Source organism: Petaurus breviceps, unplaced genomic scaffold (genome assembly GCF_028583685.1).
Source record: "Petaurus breviceps papuanus isolate PSGF00001 unplaced genomic scaffold, PetGlider_PUasm1.0 90792, whole genome shotgun sequence".
NCBI classification, from domain to species: Eukaryota; Metazoa; Chordata; class Mammalia; order Diprotodontia; family Petauridae; genus Petaurus; species Petaurus breviceps.
The window spans coordinates 9,484,628-9,498,577 of NW_027187347.1; the positions used below are offsets into that span (position 1 = coordinate 9,484,628).

Consider the following 13,950-nt stretch of genomic DNA (forward strand, 5'->3'; position numbering starts at 1 on the left):
ACCTAGTAAGAATAGCAACTTTATGTCTAACTGGCTAACTACAATTTTTGCAAATATAAGGAAAGGCAGGAGAAATCAGAGAAAGGGATCTGAGAAGGAATCGAAGAAGTGTGTGTGTGTGTGTGGGGGGGGAAGGATGGAAAACTGAGTTGGGGGTACGGATAGCAGAAATATCCAAGATGAGGTTAAGAAGACGCTGGGGAACAGAAGAGGGGAGGAAGAAAATGTGAGAAGGATGGAGGCTGAAAGTTACATTTAAGGAAGAAACTGAGAAAAAAAATATGGAAAGGTTCAGGAAAAAAGAAGGATAGCAAAGTTAGGTGCTTTAGAGAGAAACTGACCAACTATTTAGGACACCAGTTTTTTTTTTTTTCCCCTTCAGTTTCCTTTCCAGGACTGATTTTTTTTTTCTTTCCTCCTTTTTGCTCCTCCCCCTCTTCTCTGCCTCCTCCTCCTCCTCCTCGCGGGGGGAATGGGAGGCTCCAATGCAGGAGTAGCGAAAGAAGGAATTGTTTGAGAGTTCAGTCATCCAAAAAACCTCCTTCCATATGGAGGGTCCGAGTGCCCTCATCGCAATGCCTCTTTCCTTCTCCTCCTCCTCCGTCTCCTCCTCCTCCTCCTCCTCCTCCCGCCGACACTGCCACTGGTTCTTCCTCCTCCTCCTTCCCTGAACACCAAACCCATCACCCGACACACTTCCACTTCCACGCAAACCCTTCCTTAATCACTTCCTACCAAATCATCCGGCCTGGAAATTCTGTACTTCAGATTGCCTTTGTTGCTTCTGCGATTTTCTCTCTTCATTTGGTGTAGCTGTGTGCGTGTGCGTGTGTGTGTTCTCGTGTGTGTGTTCATGTATGTGTTGCCATCCCAGAGCGCTGGCCCTGGGTTCCAAGTTTGCACTTCTCTACACCGGCTGAATAGAGGTGAGTAAAACGGTCACGAAGTTATGTTGTTTTGTTTTTTTTAAGTCTCGTCTGGGTGTTTTTGTTTGTGGTTTGTTTTGTTTTGCCGGGGGTGAAGTGTAGGATGGAGAGTCGGACTTTTTATTGGGGGAGGGGGTTGTTGCATGGATAGAGTAGCAATTGATTCTCGAGACTGGGGACGATGTGAATTTCTGGTCTGGCTGGAGGCTGGGATCTGAGTTTAGGAAGTTGCCTGCCGGGCCGCAGCCACAGATCTTTGTGTGCCTGGATGCTGGAGCCTTGAGCATCGAGGACCAGGCATATTGCAAAAAGTTTGTCCGAGGGAAAAAAGTTTGTCTGAGTCCGCGCCGCGTCCTTGTCTCCAGAAGGCTGGGGTCTGCGTAAAGGCTCCGGGATCGAGGGCAGCGACAGAGAAACGTTCTTTCTTATCTCTGTCCCCCGGGACCTCTCCCTGGGTCTCCCCAGTGGTTATCCGGCAGCTCGTTGATTTCACTCTGCACTCTCTGGTTAGTTGCGCCAAACCAATGGAGGGCCTAGGACTGGCTTTTCCAACCCCTGCCGCTGCTTTCCCCCAACTTCCCCAAAGATTTACACCATTTCTCGGCTTCCCTGCTTCAGGCCGCTGGATACCACTTACCCACAAAACTTTCCACTTTAGTTCTTCTGCAGAATGAGGGTGAATTAATGTCTAAATTTAAAAAAAAAAATCGTTTAAAGAGAAAAGCAATGGCAAGACAGGATCAGGGGGATGAAGGGAAGAGGTAATATGGGAGAAATCTCCCGTCCTAGGTTGTGTGTATTTGGGGCCGGGGTGGCACTAAAGGATGGAAGAAGGTTTGGAGAGTGGAGAAAGGTTGGGGTGGAGTATGTGTATGCATTCTGCTTTCTGCTAGTTTTGCTTTTCTGGGCTCTTAGTGGATTTTGTTTTGGTAATTGAAAGAAGATCAAGGAAATGAACAAGTGGGAGAGGTGGAGAAGAGGGCAGTGGGGAGGAGTGAGCAAAGAAGGAAAACAGTTGCTATTTTGTTCATGGAGAGCACTTATGGGTGCTTAACTTGTGGTGGTGCATATATCTTTCTAAGAAGATGGAGGACTTTGAGGTGAGAGAATAGTTAGTAAGCCTGAGACTGAATGTAAGGAATGGTCATTTTTTTTAAAGCAACATTATTGGAAAACAAGGATTCCTAAAGGATGCTGGCAATTTGATTAAGAATACTAAAATCACACATCAAAAATTTCCAAAAAGCAACTTGTCATGTGTTCAAATTTGTTTTATTCTTTGCACAAATTCCTAGTTCCATAAAGTACCCCAAAATTACTTCTTTGAGCTTGGGAATGGATTTCCATCAAATTTATGTTGTTGATGAAGACTGATGTCCCCATGCCCTTCCCAAGTTCTCTGCCATACAGTGGAGTCCATCTTATACTCAATCATTTGCCACCAGGGTAAATTTGGAAGCACTGACTAATTAACATAATTTTAAAAGTTATTGCATGGTTTTGGGAGGAAGGGAACTCCCAGTGTAGAAACTCCCTTCATTGGTCCAGTTTATCAACTCCTCTGAACTTTGTTTTTGAGAATTGCCTGGGCCACTTGTCAACCACCATCTAGTTTGTCTACATGACTAGTAGACTTGAACCCAGGTCTGTCCTAATTCCTGTACTGCCCTTTATCCACTAGGCCATCCTGCCTCGCTCTACATGTCTTAACATTTCTGATTTACTTGGTGACTAGCCCCTTAACTGCTCTACAATTCTCTCATGGCCTTTTGATCTTTCCATTTACAGCCAATAAATCAGTCTTCATTTCCAGTGGGCAGAAATTCATCAGCAAAAAAACAAAACAAAAAAAAACCATAAAAATAATGTCTTTTCTGACTGGGGGAAGGGAATGTCTTTAGGGGAAAGCACCTTTTTTTTTTTAGCAGCTTATATTTTTTAAACTTATTTGGCTTCAAAGTGACTCTGAGTAGAGAAGTTTCCAAGATTGTTTCTGAGGATTTGTAATTGCTTCTACATAAATGAAAGAAAAGAAGGTTCTCATACTAATAACGGAGCTTCTTGGGATTAGCAATGACTGTTTCGAAGTGTGAGTAGGAGTGGAGTTTAAGGGCTTCTGATCCCTGAGTTTTAGAAGGGAGAATATGCAAATAAAGTATAATTTAAAAATCAGAGCTACTTCATTATATCTTTTCTTCCAATTGGTGAACTTCCAAAAGTGAACCAGTCTGGGTCTTCAAAGAGATAGGGGTTGCCCTCATGACAACAAACAATGAAATGAAATGTGAGGTTTGACAACTTAAACTTCAAAAATCCCTGTCCCTTGTCCTTAAAGGAAAAAAAAATCTGAAAGAGAGGCTTATACTGCAAAAAATGCACTACCCATTTGTCCCAGCCTGGTCTATTGAGAACAGATACAGGTGGTCATTATAGGAAAAGATCTTAGACTTTTGGCAACACACACACACACACACACACACACACACACACACAAATGTGGGAGTAGTTTTTAAGCTTCCCATTGGCTGAATTAGCTTAGTCTGACTATATGGCAGATCCCACTACCTAATAGAAATGGGTGGAAACAGCTTCTTTATTTTGCCACTATGAAGTGCTTTTTAAAATATTTTGTACTTCAACCCTTCAGCAACTTGTTTGTGGCCTGTATAGCCCCCAAATTAATCAATAGGTGATTTTACTTATGAAATAATTCAGCTGACATCCCCACAAACACCACAGTGGTTAAGAAAGGAGGGCAAGAGGTGAGTCTGGCGGTCACAGCATCCCACAGGATAGCAGGAAAGCAGAGTTCAAATCCTGTCCCAGTTACTGAGTCTGGGCGAGAAAGTTACTGTGCCTCTCTCCCCCCAGCCCTCCATTCTATAGCACTGGGATATGTTTGTCCTGAATAATTTTTGTGAAGTGCTTCCCCAAGTTCAAAGTGGTATAATTGGATTTTAGAATTTGAGTTATCTTCAAACCCCAGGACTCCACAGGAGTGGTAAACCTTAGTTCATTTAGTAATGTAACTCTTATCCCACTTGATTGCATGCATTAGGAAGAGGTTAAAATTGGAAAAAAAAAATCCTCATACAGAAGGTGTCATCTCAGAGTTTCCCATTTTCTTCACAACTTTGTCCCAGTGGCGCCCGCTTTCTTAGCCCAGGGATATTTTCTTTTAATCAGCATTTCTGTGACAAAAACCTGAGGACAGAAGAGTCCCTAGTCCAGTCACTTCTGTCCCAAGTGAAAGTTTGTCTTACTGAGCTTCTTTGGGAGACCGCTAATCCAGGAAACACAGCAGAGCACCTCTGATTTCCCACAACCCCAAAGTATCCTTTTATATTTTAAGACCAAAGATTCAAAAGGAAAAGCTCAGTATAAATTAATGCATAAACATTGTTTGCCGTCCTGTTTCTTATGAGACTGAAAACTTAGAAGTTAAATTGAAGCTCATAAATATTAAATGTATTTTCTATTCTTGGGAACAATTCAGATCCTAAAAGTGACTTGAGTGGGTATTTTTCAAATTTATGACACCAGATTAAATGTTTGGCATAGTACACACACATACACCCCAGATATGAAATCTTTGGAACCCTCTTGTATGGCAGTGTCAGGGAAGAGATGATGTTGTTGCGTTCACTCGGAATAAGTTGGAGAAAAGTTAGAGTTGCCTCTTTTAAATGGCCTGAGACACTACCCCAAGTATTGGGAAACCTGGGTTTGAGACCTGGCTCTTCCTGTGAACTCCCCTTGACCCTTGGGTAAGACCCCTGAACTGATGTATTCCTGAATCTCCTCTTCTATAGAATGAGGATAATACAACTTTGGCTCCTCCCTTTCCCTTGCCCCGCCCCCATACCCAATCAGTCATCAATTCTTTTCCATTCTTTCTGTGTCACATTCCTGTATCGGTCCCATCCTTTCCATTCCTACCATCACCACCCAAGTTTAGGTCCTTATTACCTCTTGTATGAACTCCTGTAGTAGCTTAACTCATCTTCTCTCCTTCTCCTCAGATCATTCCTTCATCAGATTAGCCTTCCTAAAACTATTTTCATCATGTCTCTCTCCTTTGTTGACTTCACTAGAGGACCTGAAGAGGCCATCTCCCGTCCTCCTGATCTATATCTGGCCACTGGACCCAGATGGCTCTAGAGGAGAAAGTGAGGCAGGTGACTGCACAGCCCTCCTTCACTTAAAACTAATTCACATGCAAGTCATCACTTCACTTTCCTGATGTCATGGTCCTCTTTAAGATGAAGGACAAACAGCAATAACTCCCATTCAGAGCTTTTTGTATCTCTTAATAACCTACAAGGTAAATATCCAGACTCCTTGACCTGATTATTCCATGACCTGGTCCCGCTTTCTCTGGTCCCCAGTTTCTCTTATATGAATCTTTTGCTTCAGTAAGACTGAAGATGTGAAGCCATCCTTATTTTTGCTGTTTTCCTTTAGACTCTGTTGTACTTGCTACCAAGTACGTTCTTTTCCCTCTTCTCCACTTAAACACAGCCCATCTAACCAACCTTCAAGGACCAGCTCAGATCCCATCACTGTGGGGAAGTCTTCTATCCTCTCCCCAGCCCTTAGAGATTCCTGGGACTCTTCCCAGAGCCCCAGGATCATTTACTGCTCATGTTATTCTTCTGTCACTCCTTAGATGCTCTCTGGTCTTATCAGTTAGAATTTCATGGGATTAACTGTCTGGCTGTAGGGAATATGGAGATTCCATTCCTTCTGTGAAATGGGTGGGGATACCTTTCTTTATATTATTTTGAAAGGGCTTTCTCCCTGTGTTTCGGACCTGTTTGTGACTTAGGAAGCATAAGGATTAATCAGCAAGAACTTTTACTCACTTAACAACTCAGTCAACATTCACATAGACCCTACAGTGGTTGAGAAAGAAGGGCAAACAATAACATAAAAGAAAAACAACATCAGAACTCTGATTAGTAGATGATCTTGACTGCAGAGGACCTAGAGGGAAACATGCCTCTCTCCCTTGGCAAAAAGGTGGTGAACTCTGCCTGTGAATTGAGGAATATGTTGTCAGACTTTTTTAAAAGGTGGGCAAGAGATGATGCTTCTGGTCATAGTTTGCCAATATTGAGACCAGATGAGTCTTGTATTTTCTTGTAGTGCACACAGTTCCCTGCCTTGCACATAGTGGGAACTCAACAAGCATTTGTTTGTTAGGGAATGGATAAGAGAGTGTCTCTAAAGAGAATTGCCTTGTGGTAAAGGGTGAGAACTCACCTCCAGATATTTGCTTTGCCATCATGGGCTGCTCATTTAAATGCTAGCAATGATTTTCATAATCAGTTTTTTGGATTTTTTTTTTTTTTGCCTTTTGAAGGGCAGTTGGGGGTTAAGTAACTTACCCAAGGTTACACGGCTAGTTTTTTGTGTGTGGGTGTTAAGTGTCTGAGTCCGGAACCAAACTCAGGTCCTCCTGACTCGGGGGCCAGCACTTTACTCACTGCGCCACCTAGCTGCCCCCATAATCAGTTTTTAAAAAGTGGTCGTGTATCCTTAATCAATTTTTTAAATAGTATTTTATTTTTTCCAATTACACGTAAAGACAATTTTTAGCATTCATTTTTATACGATTTGGAATTCCAGATTTTTTTTCTCTTCCTCCCTCCTCCCTAAGACAGTAAGCACTTAATCAAATATTAATTTTAGTCCCACCCTCATGCTTTCGAAGCAGTGAGCCAAGAAACTAGAAACTCAGGGGCTCAGCAAGACCTTGGAGAAGTTTTGGCTTTTTTTTTTTCTCCTGTTTTGTCATTTATATAAAATGAGGTTGTAGAAGATAACTCCAATTGAAGTTCATGGCCGAGTACCTTAAAAAAACAAATGTCAGCCAAGTGTTTGATTGTTGTATTGTATGGAAAGAAGATGAGAGAACTTTCTCTTTCCTAAATTCCAGAGCAAACTTCCTGGAGCCTGTGACCTTGACATTTTCTCATCATTCATACTGACAGTGACTAGACATAAAGGGAGGGGAGTAAGGGACAGCAGGTAAGTTGTTTTTTTGGTTGTTGTTGCTGTTGTTTGCTTGTTTTATAATATTTATAGCTAAGTAGCACTGGACACTTGTATGTTACAATTTACAATATGCCTTTCAAATGTATAGTAGTTCATTTTCTTAAGTGTCCTGTTTTTCTTTGAAAAGAAAAGCATTTGTGGAAAAAATGGCATCCATGAAAAAAAGGTATTTAACACTGGGCTTGGAAGAGTTAGGTTTTTGAGATTCCACCCATAGTTCAGAGAGCTTCTTGTTTAATACCTCTAATCTCTGCTTGTCAGAGCTCCAGGGCTGCAGGTACAGCCTCTCTGCTGCAGCATAGTAAGTAATACCAATGCTGCTGGCCTCAGTATGCTGCCCTGGTGGGCCTTCAGTGACAGGAACCAGTTGCACTTGCCTGTGTTGCTGAGAGCACCAGTGATGCAGATTTATGTCTCAAATCAGTGGTATTATATAGAGTGCCTTGTGGTATGACATACTGTGCTCTGTTTATCTTGAAAACACAGAGTAACTCCGGCTTCTTCCCATCTTCTGAAATACAGTTCGGGGAATCATTTGTCTTTTCCTAATGGCAAATTTGGCTTTATCTTCAAAGGAAGCCTTTGATGTTTGGAATAGAGTTGGCTGGGGGGTTTTGGGGTGGGGGGGTGGATAAGAGAGATATCATAGCAAAAACTCCAAATCCACTAGCAGAAAGTCCACCCAGCTGAGATGTCAGAGAAAATGTTGAAGAAAATCTCCACATTCCTAGGAGTCAGCAAAAAAAAAAAAAGCTGTACATTCTGGGCAGGGGAAGATGAGTCTGGTTTGCATCAAGTGTATTGCCAAATGCCCTTGCTAGGGAGGTAATCAGAGAGTAGTATTTTAGAGAAGTGTTTTTTTCCCAGAATCCTTTGGCAGAGTAAGGATGAGGTAGGTGAGTGTGTGGTTCCCAGTGCATTTGAGAAACTTCAATTATCAAACAGGAATGAATAGAAAATTTACTACATCCCCAGCACTGAGGTAGGGACTAGAAAGGCTACCAGAGGAACAAAAGAACAGATCTTGCTTTCCCTCAGGATGATTTCATTTTAGTTGGAAAGACAAGACAAAACAATATGTGAAGTACTTTCTCAGATACTTCAGTGGAGTCTTTTATGCCATGCCTCATATGTAAGTCATTATCAATAATATGTTTACAATCTACTTATGCATCTTTCCATTGACCTTTGACTGTAGAACTAGCCAGAAAATTTAAATACATGAGACTAGTACAAAATACTAAAGGAACCAAAATGAAAAACATGATCCTTGTGGAGGTAAGATTCAAAGAAAGTAGCAAAACTTGTCGAGGTTTGAATGTTCTTTTTTGTCAGACTTTATAAATGTTAAGCCCTACTCTCTGAAAAAACTCATTCTTCTGTAGTTGGCAACTCACCTCTGTGTGCCAAATTCAAGGTGGCTTTGAGTTTTAGGTTTGTTAGAAATTGGAATGCCCTGCATTCAGGGAGGTTTTTGGAATGTGGATTTTGGTTAAATTCTTTTTTTTTTTTGGAGGGGGGAGGATAGGGCAATTGGGGTTAAGTGACTTGGCCAGGGTCACATGGCTAGGTTTTGTGTGTGTGTGTGTGTGTGTGTGTGTGTGTGTGTGGTGTCTGAGGCCGAATCTGAACTCGGGTCCTCCTTAATCCAGGGCTGGTGCTCTACTCACTACTCCACCTAGCCGCCCCATGGTTAAATTCTTAAAGTCAAGAATGAGGATGCCACCAACCTTTTAAGCCTGGGTGACTAGAAGAAGTTCATGGCTGAGCAGTAATGAGGAGGGGTAGGTGTGCCTTTTAGTAATTTTTGCAGCTTAAAAGTTATGACAGTGAGGTTTTGACTTTGAAAAAGTTTAAATATGATAAAAAAAAAAGTCAAGGGAACTCTTTGAATCCTAGTTCTGCCACTTGACGAGTCACTTCATCTCTCTGGGCCCCCATTTCTTAATCTGCAAATGAGGGTGTTACATTAGTTAGCCTCTGAAATCCCTTCCAATTTTAAATTCTGTAATTTTAAAAAATTGCTTACAATTAGTCATCTCATCATCTTTAGTGGATGAAGAAAAAAGATTTTTCAAATATTATTGTCTCATCTTCCAGATTATTGCTGAAAAGCCATGGAAATGAAGGTGTTGTCTCTATGCTAAGCAGCCCTTCAATTTAAATGTAGTGATTATGCTGATAATCTTCCATTTTAGATTTCTAGTTCTGTGTATTGCTGCCAGGGTTACCAAGTATTGTTATCTAGAAGGTCAGCCTGGCTCTCTAGTTTTTGACAGAGTGGCACCTAAAGGGACTTTTGTGACCCGCCATCCTGTGCCCTTTAGATAAGCTCAGCTTGTGATATCCCTTTTCTATAGAACATTATACAGTATACAGACATGTAATATAAAAATACTCTTTTCACCGAGAAATGGATTGTAAAATGACAACTATCGGTTTCAACCCAACTAACCTTCAGTTGACCACTATAATCAAAGACCCTAGTTCTAAATTGGGGAGATGTAGTTGTGACCCCAGGACTGCTGCCTGGGATGATGGGACACCTGTGATACTAGATGTCCCAGGTGATAATTTAGGGAGTACCCACATGTCTTTTAAATTTGCAGTTTGTTCTGCCTTTGTATGAAAAGCCTAATCTTGGTGGAACATCAGATATTTTCACTTCTCTGTTGGAATATGACACCCAGGTCACCAAAGATGAAACTTCAACCTCTGTTGTGCTCTCTCAATCTTATCTGGATTTTTCTTTTTTTTTTTAACTTAAAAAAATGTATTTATGCTTTACAAAAAACCATTGCTGCCATTTACCAATACCCAGTGCCCAATAGAGTCTTCCCTCATAACAAAGTAAAGCAAAAAACCCTGAAAAACTGAACATACTGACAATATGTGACCATGTATACCTCTTTACAAGTCTTTAATTCACCACTTCTCAACTGAGTGTAGAGACCTGCCTGTCTTTTTCCCCAAATAAAGTTTCTATACTAGTGTGAATTTATATATATATATATATATATATTTACAATTTATCAAGTTTATTAAATGTGGTTTACCCCACTCATTAGGAGTGGGGTCTGATTTATTCATTTCCTATTAAATCAAGAGCTTCTCTTAATTACTTTGCAAATCTCTGTCTCTGTCTCTCTCTCTCCCTCCCTCACTTCCTCCCTCCCTCTTGCCCTAGCCCTTTCTTTAATTGCCAATACTGTATAAAATGAACCATCCTTATAAGGCAGGATTTTTGTTATACAATAGTTCAACTTAATGCTTCACACACACACCACTTTTTTTTTTTAATCAGCATTACAGCATAAGTACTGGACATTCTTTTTTAATGTGAATGGATGTTTTGTAGGCAGGGTATTACACGAGAAGTTGTCCTAAAATAACAAAACAGAGTTGGAATTGTATTCATTTGAAGTCCAAACTTTATCAGTTGTAGTCACACTTAAAATGATTGACATTAACCAGTGATGCTTTAACTCCTTTAGGAGTTTGGTGTTTTCATCCCAAAAGAGAGAGAATGTATGGGGGCCAGGTAAAATCTTCCACAGTCCAGTTCCTTTATTGCATAGAATTCTATTGTAGTGATAGAGGCCCTGAAGTTCGGTCTGGCCTCAGCCTCTGTGACGGTGGCATTCTGCCAGGAAGTTTCCCTGGGTGGTCTTAGATGAAGGCGAAAAGGAGGCATGGGGGCATTAAGCACTCCCATAAGGGAGGAAAGGGTGTAGTTTCATATCTCTAAATAAGGTGACTTTCCCCAGTTGGAACTCTCTTGGTTTTTTTTTTCCTTCAGTTTCTCCTGGACATCAGTCTCTTCACTTTGAAACTCTAGGGCTGCTACACCATGGTCTTGTATACAAGTGAAAATAGCTGAACAGGTTTCTTGAAAGAGGTGTTGTGATTGGGGGTTTATTTTTGTTCTTCGTTCTTGTGGACTTTTCCATGAAGAGCCAATTTCTGTGATAATATTTTGTATTTATGTGGTGCCTTCCTTCCAAGAGGGTGAAAGCAGGTTAGCAGCAGGCACCCTTCATCATTCATGAAGGGAGGACTTATTATTCTCTATTGACAAGAAGGGAAGCCCACAGAGTGGTTAAGTGGTTTGCCCAATTCATACCGTGAATCAGTGGCAAAGCCAAGAGTAGCCCCTCTAATCAGAGCCTGAGCAGTGGAGGTAGGTGGTGTTCAGCTCAATAAAGTCGTTTACTAGTCAGTAGAAGAAGCAGCTTGCAAGAAAAATTACCTTGGGGAGGGAAGGAGCTACTGTGACAGGCAGGTTTGCATAATAAGAGTTAGGGCTTTCTGAAGAAATATTCCAAGGGCAGCTGGAAGAGGAGGAGGGAAGGAAGGAAGGATGGAGGAAAGAAAGAAAAGAAGTGAAAAAAGGGAAAGTAGGGTAGAAGGAAGGAAAGAGAAAGAGATAGGAAGGGAGAAAAGAAAAAAGGGTAGAAGGAAAAAAGAGAAAGAGAGATGGAAAGAGAAAGAAAGAAAAAGAGGAAGAGAAGGAAGGAATATCTTTATAGACAGGGAACTTTAGATCCAGGAAGACTGGGTTCAGGTGATGCTTCTGACACTTACTGACTGTGTGACCCTGGGCAAATCACTTAACTTCAGTGCCCTAGACAATTCTTAAGACTCTTAAATTGTAGAAAAATTGATGACTCTTATTAATAGAGATGGTTTCCTCATCTGGGAATTCCCTTTACTAATGAAATTACAGGTCCAGTTCTCACCAGCTACTGGATCACCATAGCTCTTCTGGTTGGTTATGGGTATTAATAAATAATTGGGGGCAGGGCTAGGTAGATAGAGGAACGTTACAAAATGTAGTCCATTAAAATCAACTGTCCATTAAAGCTGTTTCTTTTGCAGTCCACTTAGCATAAAAGGACTTTTTGTCAGATTTGGGAAGGTTGGGGGTGGGATGGAGAGGGAAACCAGACTTTAAACCTAGAACATGGATTGGAATGTTTTAAATGGTCTGTCCCATCATTAATCATGTGTTTGTAGGGTTTGGAAGCAAGGGGGGGAGGAGAGAAGGGGAGGCAGTAGGCCTAAGCTAGAAGGTAAAGTTGCCTCAAGCGGAGAGTCATTTCCCCTCTGAAATGAGATCTAGTCCTGCTGGTTGTCCTGAAGTGCCCCATCCTTAATACCCTTTCCCACCCCTACCCCAAATCCTGGGCCCTCAACAAGTTTAGTTAAGCAGAGTATTAGAGCCAAGAGGATGGACTGAGTAGTGTTTGGTCTGACAGATAATTTCACTGGTTAAGAGGAATAGGGTGATAAGAACAATATCTTGGAGGAAGTATCTTCCCACCGAGCAAGAATCAGTATGGATCAGAGTATGTTTTCCAAAAACTGACAAAGCTCGGACCTTCTGGAGAAAGAGGGCAGCAAGAGAAAAAGACTGCAGATAACTGCAGAGAAAAGAAATAACCCTTTACGTTTACCTGAATATGGGGATTTGACTTGAGAAGACTTGAGGGAGCCTCTTGTCTCTTGTAAACATCTGGGAGCCTGATGCAAGAAACCAAACCTTGGTTTCAATCCCGACTCTGTGTCCTTGTCTAATTGGGTAACCTTGAGGAAGTGCTGTGTCTTCTTTCTCACATCTGTAAAATAATACTTGCTCAGACTACTTTAGGGAAGTGTTCTGAGGATATGAGATAATATATGAGTTCAAAGCTTTTGTTCACCTTGAAAACCTATAGACCCATTGCCTTTGTGATAACCTGAGATGATCTAGGAGAGAAGAATTTAGGAAACAGGTCACAGTTCCCCTAAGTAGTACCTGGGATCTCTCTGCTCTCCATTGCTTTGGTTTGGGTATTTAAGGCCAGAGCTACCTAATGAAGGGGTTTTGGATCCTGCTGCCAGAAATCCATCTGGATTCCTCCTTTACTGTCTTTGAATTAATCCCTGAACTGGAACAGAAGGAGCTATTACCAAAAGAAGAAAGTTTATTATCTGTAGGAGTTCTGATATGATGACAGGGGTTTGGGAGAGATTAGAACTAGGGTCATAAGGCTTTCGGCCTCTCTTCAAAAATGAGAAGATAAAGGATGTAAATAGTTTTAGAGTTAATCAATCTGGGAAAAGGAGGCTTGATTTACTTTTACTTGATGGACTTTTCTCTTGAAAGAGAAGAGTCAAAAAATGCAATTTGTTTCAGGGTTTGTAACCTGTGGTTTTAGTAGCCTCTTGATCCTTTAAGGGGCTAAACAAGGGTGTGGGTGGGTGGTTAAGGACCCTGACGTGTGCCCCAAAGGAGTCAGAAAGGACAAAAAAGAGCATGGGGAAGAGGATAGAGAATAATGGAACTTAGAAGGGAAGAGAAACAAAGACAGGGAAGAGGAGGGAGTCTTGGACCAACATTGAAGGTTGACAGGTTTTTTTTTTTCAAGAAATACAGAGTTGTAATTTCAGAACCCTCAAACCCAGCATCCAAAGCAGTCAATGGATACCATGTGGGAGGGAGTGGTCAGCTGTTGGCCGCAGTCACCTCAGATGCTTTCCTTCAGGAGCACCAGCCCTCAGGTTATGTGCTTCATCATCCAAATGATCACACCCAGCTTCTATTTCACTTTTTCTCAGAGGTTCTTTAATGAACTAAAGCGGGGAGGATCGTGAAATTCTCACCACAGAACAAAATTAATTCACTTTATTTAAAAATGAATCTATCGGGGCGGCTAGGTGAGGCAGTGAGTAAAGCGCCCGGCCCAGGCCAAGAGTCAGGAGGACCTCAGTTCAGGTGTGGCCTCAGACACTTAACACCCACACAACAAAAAAAAGCTAGCTGTGTAACCTTGGGCAAGTTACTTAACCCCAGTTGTCCTCCAAAAGACAAAAAAAAAAAGGTTAAAAAAAATAAATCTATCCGTGACCTAAAAACTTTTTGGAGGAGGAGGAGGAAGAGAAAGAGAGAGAGAGAGAGAGAGAGAGAGAGAGAGAGAGAGAG

At 41.5% G+C, this 13,950-nt stretch overlaps 1 protein-coding gene across 5 annotated transcripts in view; it reads left to right on the plus strand.

The window, feature by feature from the left end:
* Positions 1 to 436: 436 nt before the first annotated feature.
* BOC (BOC cell adhesion associated, oncogene regulated) overlaps positions 437 to 13,950 on the plus strand; it is a 104,762-nt gene continuing 91,248 nt past the window's right edge. The window contains exons 1-3 of one of the 5 annotated variants that reach the window (XM_069069876.1): positions 441 to 926; positions 6,868 to 6,959; positions 8,639 to 8,770. The gene's annotated coding sequence lies outside the window, so the exon portion shown is untranslated. Of the gene's footprint in view, positions 927 to 6,867; positions 6,960 to 8,638; positions 8,771 to 13,950 lie in introns of all 5 variants that reach the window. The other 4 variants (XM_069069879.1, XM_069069875.1, XM_069069878.1 and 1 more) reach the window with 4 other exon arrangements.